The sequence below is a fragment of the Polypterus senegalus genome, chromosome 6 (assembly GCF_016835505.1).
Source record: "Polypterus senegalus isolate Bchr_013 chromosome 6, ASM1683550v1, whole genome shotgun sequence".
NCBI lineage: Eukaryota > Metazoa > Chordata > Cladistia > Polypteriformes > Polypteridae > Polypterus > Polypterus senegalus.
The window spans coordinates 105,147,518-105,159,512 of NC_053159.1; the positions used below are offsets into that span (position 1 = coordinate 105,147,518).

General features: G+C 42.4%; 1 long non-coding RNA gene across 1 annotated transcript; it reads left to right on the top strand.

Annotated features, from left to right (window-relative positions):
- Positions 1-1,810: 1,810 nt before the first annotated feature.
- On the top strand, positions 1,811-11,338 carry LOC120531357. The gene is made up of 2 exons (XR_005634097.1): positions 1,811-2,303; positions 10,924-11,338. It is a non-coding gene; the product is annotated as an uncharacterized LOC120531357 (long non-coding RNA).
- The last annotated feature ends 657 nt before the right edge of the window (positions 11,339-11,995 follow it).

An 11,995-nucleotide genomic window follows, 5' to 3' on the forward strand; every position in this document is an offset into this window, starting at 1 on the left:
AGTAAGTCTGTATGGTTAACTGACATGTCAGCCAGCAGCTGTTGAAAGAGTCTAATGTTGCAGGCTGGAAGTTAAGCAAATTAAATTTACAAAAATCGTAACAGTGATCATGGCATGCTAAGTTTTGTACAGAGTTTGTACAGACTGTTGAAGGATGCAACATAAAAACTGCATACGAGAGACTATTGCAGATAACCTGACTACTAGCACGTATGCCGTACCGACCATAGCTGGGGTACCGTTGTTAACCAAGAGGGTAACACTCTACAGATCAAGCTCGTGATCATCAAAAAATGAGATGATCTTTTGAAAAATCGTCTCCCCCATTATATTTCTTTCCAGCAGCATTAATCCATCAAATTCTTCCCAGAAGTGTACTACTGTACATCAAAATGTCTCCCATAAACGCATAGGTTTGCGACATCAGTACAATCTGTTGACCCATCAACAGCAATTAACATTACCTCAGCTTTTCATAACAGCCTCCAAAAGTTTTTCCCAATCATTATTAGCAAGAGGGCGGCACGGTGGCGCTGCTGCCTCGCAGTTAGGAGACCCGGGTTTGCTTCCCGTGTTCTCCCCGTGTCTGCATGGGTTTCCTCCCACAGTCCAAAGACATGCAGTTTAGGTGGATTGGCGACTCCAAATTGTCCCTAGTGTTTGCTTGGTGTTGTTGTGTGTGTCCTGCGGTGGGTTGGCGTCCTGCCCTGGATTGGTTCCTGCCTTGCACCCTGTGTTGGCTGGGATTGGCTCCAGCAGACCTCCCGTGACCCTGTGTTCGGATTCAACGGGTTGGAAAATGGATGGATTATTAGCAAAAGCTCCGCTCTATAAGAGTTGCTACAGTATGCCGTGGAGGTGTTCCCTTTGTCATAGACGGCACACCTTGGCTGGTATGTTAGAATGGGCCCTGCTCCATTAACTGGCTGGGAGAATGAAAAGGCAGAAGACTTCCTGTCTGTGCCATGAAATTATTCAGGAGTACAACATTATGGAGCAACCAGGGAGGCCTCTGTACCCTAGATGGCAGCATCCCTGGGCTTCAAAACCTAAAAGGACACCCGCAGAGTGCAGGGAATTGTTCTGCCGTGTGTAACAGTTGAACTTGAATCCTGGTCTAATCTGCACCTAGCAGGTGTCTGAGTCTCATATTCTTTGGAGCTTATGCTTTTAAGCTGATGTTGTTATTTTATTATTAACTATGATAAAATATCACATTTTCTCTTAAGGGGTTATATAAAATTGTAGTTATATTTGATCATAAATGATTTGAGAGCTCAGGGTTCCTCACGCCAGTCCAGTGATGAACGTCTCGGTGTCCGTGCTGGACATTTTTGGGAGTGGCTTACATTGTGTCCCAATAATTAATGGCATCCTCTCACTGTGGAGGCTTTACCAAATGTTTCTCCACAAAAAGTAGCAGAACTACAGGGCTTAAATATAAAAAGGAAACATATTGCTGTTTTCCTCAAACTTGAGCAAACTCGCCTTTAAAAAGCACAAACCATAGGGTGCAAAGGCACTACAAACAGGAGCGTCTTTTGCACCAAGGCACATTCACAGCGCACATGGCAAATCCCCCTGATCAAGGCATTGTCACACAGCCACCTGCTGTGAATTGCGTCAGGTACCGGTTATTTCTGCACTAACATCTGCAGACACGCAATCATTTATCAGAAGAATGATTACTCCAAGAATTACTGCTGATGTTAGCAAGCAAGTTAAAAATAGCCGCTCGAGTGTTTGCGCCAACATCCTTCTGACAGCATGCTGAAATCATCAGAAGCAGACCCTGCTAAACTCTTGTTGAGCTCAGTTGTACAGCAGGTGAAGCTTGATACAGATTGACAGTCGAATCCCCCCCACCACCACCACCACCACTTTCATTTAGAAGGAGAGACCCTACGAGCTGCCCCTGACAGTCCTACGGCCCTCTGCTTGCCTAGGTGGAGTGTCCCGGAACGGGGACAGACGCTGTGTCTGTCTGAGGAGCCATGAGTCTCAGACAGCAAGTCACTCGACACCCTCCACCAAGTTGGGCCCACACCAGTGACATCCTAATTGAAGTGACATGTTGACTGAAACAGTTGTGGGAAACAGAAGGGGCATTCCGGACACTGTTCCAGCTCGGTGATAACTACTGATGGAATACTATCTGGGAGTTAATGAAGACTGAGATGAACATTAACCAGGCAACCTCTGTATCAAAACAAGCCATTCGATAGAAGAATAATTACAGGAGATTTTGGTGATGCCATGCGGTCAGAGGAGGGCAAGCTGCAGAGCCCATGATAAAGATGTCGGTGAGTCATAAATATGAATTCTATTACAGCTACTAAAAATAGCAAATAGCAGAGTTTTTGGAGTCTGCTGGATGGCTGGCTCATCTACATATCATAGCAGAACATGCAAACAACCCACCGGCCTCCTAAGTGATGGAGGGTGGTCTCAAGCCTTTGGGAGACAATGCATTGCCGACTAGATAAGGGCACAGACATCTAACAACACCCAAATACACACCTTACAAGAACGTGGCAAGGTGTCTGAAGCCGTCCACTGTGATTTAGTAGAGTTTAAAGCATGTGAACGCTGGATGTGGACAACACAGTCTCCAATGCGCAATGACAGGCTAATCTGGAGTCCTCTTTAGGCGCAGTAAAGCCAGTATTGTTCTGTAACAGAGGAAGAGCCATCTTAAACTTTCCATGTGCCCAATATGGGCAACACACAGTCTTCTAGAGAGGGAAAGAGCAGTTTATAGACATCCACAGACTTTTGGCACACTTCTACTTTTCATGCTTACCTTTTGAGATTCTGCCATGTTTTTATTTCTCCAAATCTCCAAGTGATGGTGACACTGTTATGGCACTGCCTGTGGGGACTCTCTAAATTACATGGTCTTCTGTCGCTAGTCATTAATGAAGTATGGCTGTGCTGCATCAATGTGTGGACACCCCTAGGTGAGAGAAATTACTTGGTCGTCTTCCTACACACACTTCTATTTTAAGTAACTAGAAAACATTTGGAGCTCAGATCCTCAAAGGAAGGAATTTCGTTGTACAATGTCTCATTGCTACAATGACAATAAAGAGTTTGATTTGATTTGTCCCACGTACTAGAACAGAGTTCCTCGGAATGGTGTCTCCCACAGTTCCTGGTGGTTCATTTTCAATTTGATTGGGAATTTGGTGAATTGTTAATACAGTGGAACCTCGGTTTGTGAGTAACTTAGTTTACGAGTGTTTTGCAAGATGAGCTAAATTTTTTAATAAATTTTGACTTGATAAACGAGCGATGTCTTGCAATACGAGTAGTATGGATACACTTTGTCTGCTGAGCGTCATGTGAGCATAACTGAGCTGATGGTTCTTCTCTCTCTCTCTCTTCTCTTGAGGGCAATTGTCTCCTATTCTCTGTCTGAGTCTGTGTGCCTCACTCATATAGTCAACATCCGTACGAGCGTATACTGTTTGTGACTGTGTGTGTGTGTGTGCGCTGTGAAGTGCAAGTCCCCATCTTGCGCCCCAAAACACAAAGCTGACTCTCAGTACTTTAACACCAGCTTTATTCAGCTTGAAACAGCAACAGCGCTGTTATTTATTGTACCGGGATCTTTATAATGTTCCTTGTATCACCCATCGACGGCAGGCGCTTATAGCATGTCTGTGATCTTTTTGGATGCGCTTATACGGCGAACTGCTACAGTGCTGGAAGACTGCGATTGCTTTGGGATACTCTTCCGCATGTCGTCCCGTTGGGTGGAATCCCACAAGAGTTTAGAAACTCACTCACACCAGCCATGATTCTTTTTAAAGGTAAAGTGCAGGCTAATTTGTTTTATGTATTTTTACTTTATATTTTGTATTAATCATTTTTATATGAATAGTTTTGGGTTGTGGAACGAATCATCTGAGTTTCCATTATTTCTTATGGGGAAATTCACCTTGATATACGAGTGCTTTGGACTGCGAGCATGTTTCTGGAACAAATTATGTTCGCAAACCGAGGTTCCACTGTAATTTAGTTCTGTGCTTTTTGGGTTTCTTTAGAGTTTTGACAATTTTGATCTGTATTTCAACTATTCTTGGGATTTCATCCCAGGAATTGTTCACCTTAGGTTGCCCTTGGCGGCAACCCATTTTTTGCCTTGTGTGCTCTACAGAGTTTCATTTCTGAAGAATAAATCAGAATCAGAATCACAATTCATTTTATTGGCCAAGCACACCAATGTGTACCAGGCATCTGTCTTGATAGTACTGGTGCAACATAAAAGGACAACACAAAAGATAAATATAAAAGGATCCATCCATCCATCCATTTTCCAACCCATTGAACACAGGGTCACGGGGGTCTGCTGGAGCCAATCCCGGCCAACACAGGGCGCAAGGCAAGAACCAATCCCGGGCAGGGCGCCAACCCATCGCAGAATATAAGAAGATGAAATATAAAATGATAAAATATGATGCAGCCCTTACTACTAGCTGGCGTTTGACAGTTTTACCCCCGTCTGGTGGTCATTATTAGAAGTGTTTGGGGCTATGTATTTGGAACTTGTTAGGACCCCAAATTCACTAAAGTGCATCACTTTCAACAGATGTCACCATTGCTCCTTTTCTATCAGACATGCACCGTTTGCCATGAGAAGGGCCCGCAATTCAATTTCACTGCTGGGGAACTCCATACCTCAATTTTTTTGGTTCAGGAGTGTGTCACATATCACGTTATAAGCTCTCGATTAAGATCAAGGTTAACCTTCAAGACCCAGTGGTTTGTGAGTTTTTGCGTGACAAATGGAGAACGCGTAGCATGTTATATATTGTAAGTGCCAGAGCAGAAGGACAGGCAAGATTCATACCCAGCCATAATGGAAGGAGCAGGCAAACGGGCTCACCAGATTCCCCCACACAACAGGTGGCAGTGTCCCTCAGAGCTAAACCCGATCAGGACACCCACAGGGTGGCAAGGGAGATGGAGTCTGTAAACGCAGTCCTGTCTGGGTCTTTGGGAAATGCCAGAGGGTACTGGTGGGAAGGACTGCCCTGGTTTCCACACAACTTGGAAATGCTCTGGATGACCTGGATAGGAGACTGGAAACAGTGACCAGGTTTGGCTTAAAAGGAAGCCCGTTGCCTCACCTAAATTGAGTCAGAGTCAGGAGGCAGTGGGCAACATCCTTTTGGAGGAGGAAAGAGAAATCGTGATTGGTTTATTTTGTTGGAGTTTGTGTGAAGAAGGTGTCTTATTATGCAAAGAATCATTTATTTGAACCTGGACTTGTGTTGGGTATTGCCGTATCTGTGGTTTGGTGCTCAGGGGCACCCCCTGGTGGTTACAATATAAAGATACTTTTCCAGTTCCTATGTGTTTTTTTTTTATATAAACTCTAAATTGGTCCTCTATGAGTAAATACGTGCTGAGCTGGACCGACCGTCTACCCAAGGTTGGCTACTGCCCTTTTCATCTGGAATGGCCCCTGACATTTAATTCAAGTTTAGTAGACGTTTCTGGGCTTAGTGACTCTGGCACTATTTTTCTTTGTTTTTTACTTTTTTTTTTAATATATTTTTACTGTTTCTGTAGAATTTAGAGTATTTAAAGAGCTTATAAGCTATGTCGTTCATTGGACTGTGCCTGTTTAGTGCTTTTTTCCATTCATTTTCTTTACTCTGTGTCTTTTTGTGATAATTCCCAATACAGGGTATTTTTTATGTCAAATAAGTTATTTGTGAGGACGTCTAAAGGCTGCCAGTGGCTGCACCATTACAGCAGGGAAATACCCATAGGACGTGAGATGATAGCCACTGTCGTGTTTCCTGATGTTTGAAATACTGCAAAACAAAAAATAACCCACTGTTTAAAACTTAGCCAATCCTCGGTGCTATTGTGGCGCACAAGACTATACTGATTGATGTGATTGTAGACCACCACAGATGGGCCACTCGCCTGCCATTTAAAAACTCATGATCTTTCAGGGAGAGTGACAAGAAAAATTTTAGCAGTCAACCACAAATGAGCAGTGGCATGAGCTCCTGGAGTAGAGCCAACTCTCCCTCTGTCAGATGCATTCGTGTAGCGGCTGGAAAAGAAAGCAACAGAAGGACAAGGTCGGAGAGAAAAGATTCTCAAATTACAAACTTCACTATATGAAGTGGCACCAGCTTGCTGCTATCCTAGAGAAGGACATGAAGAAAGAGATCCGGAAGCATGCATGACACTGAGGTGACGTGTAACAAGAAGGACGAACAAAGTAATGCCTTTGACAAGACCTTGTGTGCCAGAAATGACAGGATCCACCATCGCTGGTCGCTGTGGAAAACAATGATGGGCCACAAATACATGGAGATCACCTTTAAAGTATGTTGGGCTAAGTGGCTCCCCTTTAAAGTTCATAAAATAAACTTTTCCTCTTTTAAATGACTATTTCTAGTAGCAGTTAAGACATTTCTGTTCATTTTTAAAATAAAAAGTGTGTTTGCTTACTTGAGTCAATTAGGTGAATGATCTAACATCTGTGCTACAACAACAACTGCCATAACCCTCACAAATCAACACGTGGCGCTGTGATGTGTTTATAGGCTACACAAAATGGAAGCATACCTTCTGAGCTGCATAAAAGGCTTTGGAGATACTCATTCCCAAATGAAATCGGTTGGAGGAAACTTATGCCACTGACTCTTAAGATTCATGTGTGAAAGCAGAAGGACCCTAAAGTGAGGTGAGCTTCAGTCCAGTCAGTTTACAAATTCTAGCAGCAGATAAACTACAAACCGGATTCCAAAAAAGTTGGGACACTATACAAATCGTGAATAAAAACTGAATGCAATGATGTGGAGGTGCCAACTTCTAATATTTTATTCAGAATAGAACATAAATCACGGAACAAAAGTTTAAACTGAGAAAATGTATCATTTTAAGGGAAAAATATGTTGATTCAGAATTTCATGGTGTCAACAAATCCCAAAAAAGTTGGGACAAGGCCATTTTCACCACTGTGTGGCATCTCCCCTTCTTCTTACAACACTCAACAGACGTCTGGGGACCGAGGAGACCAGTTTCTCAAGTTTAGAAATAGGAATGCTCTCCCATTCTTGTCTAATACAGGCCTCTAACTGTTCAATCGTCTTGGGCCTTCTTTGTCGCACCTTCCTCTTTATGATGCGCCAAATGTTCTCTATAGGTGAAAGATCTGGACTGCAGACTGGCCATTTCAGTACCCGGATCCTTCTCCTACGCAGCCATGATGTTGTGATTGATGCAGAATGTGGTCTGGCATTATCTTGTTGAAAAATGCAGGGTCTTCCCTGAAACAGATGACGTCTGGATGGGAGCATATGTTGTTCTAGAACCTGAATATATTTTACTTCATTGATGGTGCCTTTCCAGACATGCAAGCTGCTCATGCCACACGCACTCATGCAACCCCATACCATCAGAGATGCAGGTTTCTGAACTGAGCGTTGATAACAACTTGGGTTGTCCTTGTCCTCTTTGGTCCGGATGACATGGCGTCCCAGATTTCCAAAAGAACTTGAATCGTGACTCGCCTGACCACAGAACAGTCTTCCATTTTGCCACACTCCATTTTAAATGATCCCTGGCCCAGTGACAACGCCTGAGCTTGTGGATCTTGCTTAGAAATGGCTTCTTCTTTGCACTGTAGAGTTTCAGCTGACAACGGCGGATGGCACGGTGGATTGTGTTTACTGACAATGGTTTCTGGAAGTATTCCTGAGCCCATTCTGTGATTTCCTTTACAGTAGCATTCCCGTTTGTGGTGCAGTGTCGTTTAAGGGCCCGGAGATCACGGGCATCCAGTATGGTTTTACGGCCTTGACCCTAACGCACAGAGATTGTTCCAGATTCTCTGAATCTTCGGATGATGTTATGCACAGTTGATGATGATAGATGCAAAGTCTTTGCAATTTTTCGCTGGGTAACACCTTTCTGATATTGCTCCACTATCTTTCTGCGCAACATTGTGGGAATTGGTGATCCTCTAGCCATTTTGGCTTCAGAGAGACACTGCCACTCTGAGAAGCTCTTTTTATACCCAATCATGTTGCCAATTGACCTAATTAGTGTTTATTGGTCTTCCAGCTCTTCGTTATGCTCAAATTTACTTTTTCCAGCCTCTTATTGCTACTTGTCCCAACTTTTTTGGGATTTGTTGACACCGTGAAATTTTGAATCAACATATTTTTCCTTTAAAATGATACATTTACTCGGATTAAACGTTTGATCTGTCATCTACGTTCTATTACAAATAAAATATTGACATTTGCCATCTCCACATCATTGCATTCAGTTTTTATTCACAATTTGTTTAGTGTCCCAACTTTTTTGGAATCCGGTTTGTACATCAAGATTACCAGGGGTGAACCTGAGATTTTATAATCACAATTAATTGGACTTGGAAATAATTTTTTTTATTTGGCACAATGCAGCATAATAGTTGCAAAACAAGCTGGCCGTTATTTACGTGAGTTTCAACTCTTTGTTTAATGAAGTATTACAAAAATAATCAATCCAAAATGGAGAATGACTGCTAATGCAGGTATGTCCTGCATAGCTTCCTTATACATTTGGCATCAATACTGGAGCAAATTGTGACCAGAAAGCTGCTCTGTAGTATACCATTGTGTCTAGATAATTTTAAAAGTAATCCACGATTTAAAATATTTCTCAATAAAAATGTTTGAACATCTTTCTTTTTGACTATGTTATATTTCAGCCAGGGTTCCTCTCCTGCAAATCCTTGTTTTATGTTTTAATGTGTCTGGGAAAGCAGACCAGGGTATACAGACAAAAAGATGGCGTGTCAACCATTTCACCTCTTTTAATTGGGACAAAAACAGCCGGCTTCAGTGCCCGTAAGCAAGAAGACAAAGTGTTTTTTTATGTCAGCCTTTCCATGCTTACAAAACAACAAAAGAGTCAGAGCTCTGTCCCTCTTGAGTGTCAGGTCAATATGTTCGAGTTCGGCTCCATTTTATATTGTCTGAGCCTTCTCGGAGCAATGTGAGTTGGGCTAGTTGTCCTCCTTGAAAGTCTTCTCGATGCTACAGGGGGGAAAAGAAGTTCCTGTTAACATCAGTGTCCCCCACTTGTCCCAGGGTGAAACTCCACACCTCTTCAAAGCCCAGAAGGTGGTCCCCAGGTATACATGGACAATGTCTACTTTGTTCAGTTTTCATTTGTTTGTGTTAAGCTTTGTTTTTGACTTTGTCTATGTATCTGTGCCTGTGTTAAGTTCCGTGTGTTTTAAGGGTGAACCCCCAGGAGGTGGGGCCACCTGCCCATGACCACGAGGTTTTGGCTTCAGCCCTACAAAGATAGGAGCAACCCACAGTTCCTTGCAGTTCAGGTGAAACTACTTGGGGGTGGTGAGTTTTCTTCTGTGATTTTGATTATTTTGTAAATAAATACTTTTTTTTTTACAATGTGTTTGTAGTAAAGCACATTGATGCTCAGTGGCGTTGGGGTTTTTAAAAGAATAAAAACCATGTGCTTGAGCTCTGTAGGTGCACGCAATACCATGGACAAGCGGTTCTGAGGTATGGATGGGGGAACTGAAGACATGTGTGGTTTGGCCAGTTTCCTAATCAGCACTCTGGGGCTTGTAATTAGGGCACCGGCACCCTCTGATGTAAAAAAGGAGCCTGAGCGAAATAGATGGTAGAAGTTTCAGAGAGATGGAGAAAGAAAGGATGATGAGGATAAGAAAGGGACAGGAGGCTAAATCGAGAGGAGGCAAGCGGTCAGGAATGACATTGTGTAGGAAGCAAGTGGACTGCGCTGCCAGAGGTGGGTCACTCCTGCTAAGATCCCAAAGGAGTAGAAGTGACCAACCAGTGGCAGCAGGAGAAAGGACCAGGGCTCATGGAGTTCCTTGCTGAAGTCCAATTGATGGTGGCAAGAGCAGGAGCCAGATTTGAAGGTTGACTGTGCTGATGAGTAGGAGTCCTTAAAAGTGTGTGCAGAGGAGACATTGGATTTTTAACTGATTTTATTGGCTTTATTTATTTATTTATTGATCTATTTATTATGGAAGAAACTTTCATTGTGTTTTATTGTTATTGGAGTTTTTAAAATAAAGGCACTGAGCACTTTTGATGCACCAACCCATTCCTAGTATGTGTTCTTACTGCCCAGTCTATCCTTGGTTTACGTCTATCGATGTCTATTGTTCAGGGAGGGGGTCCGTGACCAACCCCAGCATGGCAGTGCTCTGTTTTTTGCCTTTGTTTTGCTCCTTGGATTTTGGACTGGGCTTTTGTTTGGTTTCGGATTTTCTTAGGCAGGTATTGCCTGTGTGCATTTTGCACTCTTTGGAGCTTCACAGTGTAAAACAGCCTTTTTATGAAATAAATCTTTTATTTATAAAGATACTACATGGCACTCCGTGTCCTCTGGTGGACATTTTTCAGACTTTTTGGGACCTATGTGCTTGGGAACTTGTACGATTCATAGTGGGTAATATGAATTTTAACTGGACACCCAATGATGCTATTTTAGTGTTCAGATGCCAGAGAATATCACGTTTTGTTCAGAAATACATCGGTGACAGACTAGCCAGAAGGACAGCAGTTGGAATAGTTGTAGCAGCAAGTCTGAGCTTAGACATATCCATAGTTTTTGACAGATTTTGATGGAAAGTCAAATTCATTACACAAAATAAAAAAGAATAAGTTGGGGATGGTGACAAATTTCAGGATTACTTCAATTTAGTCATAAGCCCTTGATGTAAAAGCCAAACATTGTCTGCCATACCATCAAAAATCATCACCACAATGGCCCATGGATTGCTGCCTCAACTTTCTAAAAGCTCTCTAGCATTTTTGTTGACAGCTTAAATTCAATGATATTTTACAGCAACTCTGAATTGCCACTGAGCTACTGAAGTACTCTTTTGTCTTGTTGCAGATATTTCTGAGGAAACAAACCACCAAGTCTGATATGGCCCAAGCAGTGGTCACACATGACCTGAGACTGGAAGCATCTGAAGGTTGACATCTTTATTTAGGGTAAAAGTGCATATGATAATGGGGCCTCATCCAAAGCAGACCAACTGACCTCCACATGAAGTTCAGTATGCCTAGGCCTTAACTCAGCAAATGACAAGTGCCGGGTGAGGCCACATTGTAACCGTTGTTAATTGCTTTCTGATTGTGCTCACCATGAAACGTGTGCTGTAAAAATAATTCTGATTGATTGAGAAACTGAATACAAACATTAGGTGGAAAGAAAAAACCAAGCAAATCCAGCTCTGAGATTAAAAAAAAAACCTTCTGCAAATGGCATTCTCGCCATCGTGGGTCAAAATCAATACATTGTGACATTTGAAGCCCCAGTTGCTGCTTATTAATAAAGAAAAGTAAGCAACCACAATTTTGTTTAAAAGCTAGCAGGCAAATTATTAATATTCATTGGGTAGATGGATGGTGTCCTGAATATATTTTGTTGAAGAAAAATGAATTGAAGCCACAACCATAAGCCACGCTGTTCTTTGTCTCTGCTAGCTCATGAGCACGTTCCACGGCTCAGACGTCAATGGCCTATGAGAAGCACACAGTTGCCGTCAGGGCTCTGAGTGTGATCGCTCCCAGGAGTAGCTCTGTTTACTTTGAGTAATGAATTGATACATTGGCTAATGGTTCTATGAATTCATTATTTTTTTATATTTATAAATCCCTGATCATTTGGATTTCAATCACAGTGCTCGCAATCTAAAGAAGCCACTCTTTTCCTGTAAGGTGTGTAGTGAGAAACATAAGGCCACCCGATACTCAGACAGTAAAGACGTACAACATACGACTCATGGCATCTGTTATTATAATAAGATGTGCAGACGACATACACTTTATCAATATATTAAACACAGTCCCAAGGTGCTTTGCAGGTGCAATATAAAGCCATTTGTGAATTTCCCTTTGGGATTAATAACGTAGGCCTATCTATCTATCTATCTATCTATCTATCTATCTATCTATCTATC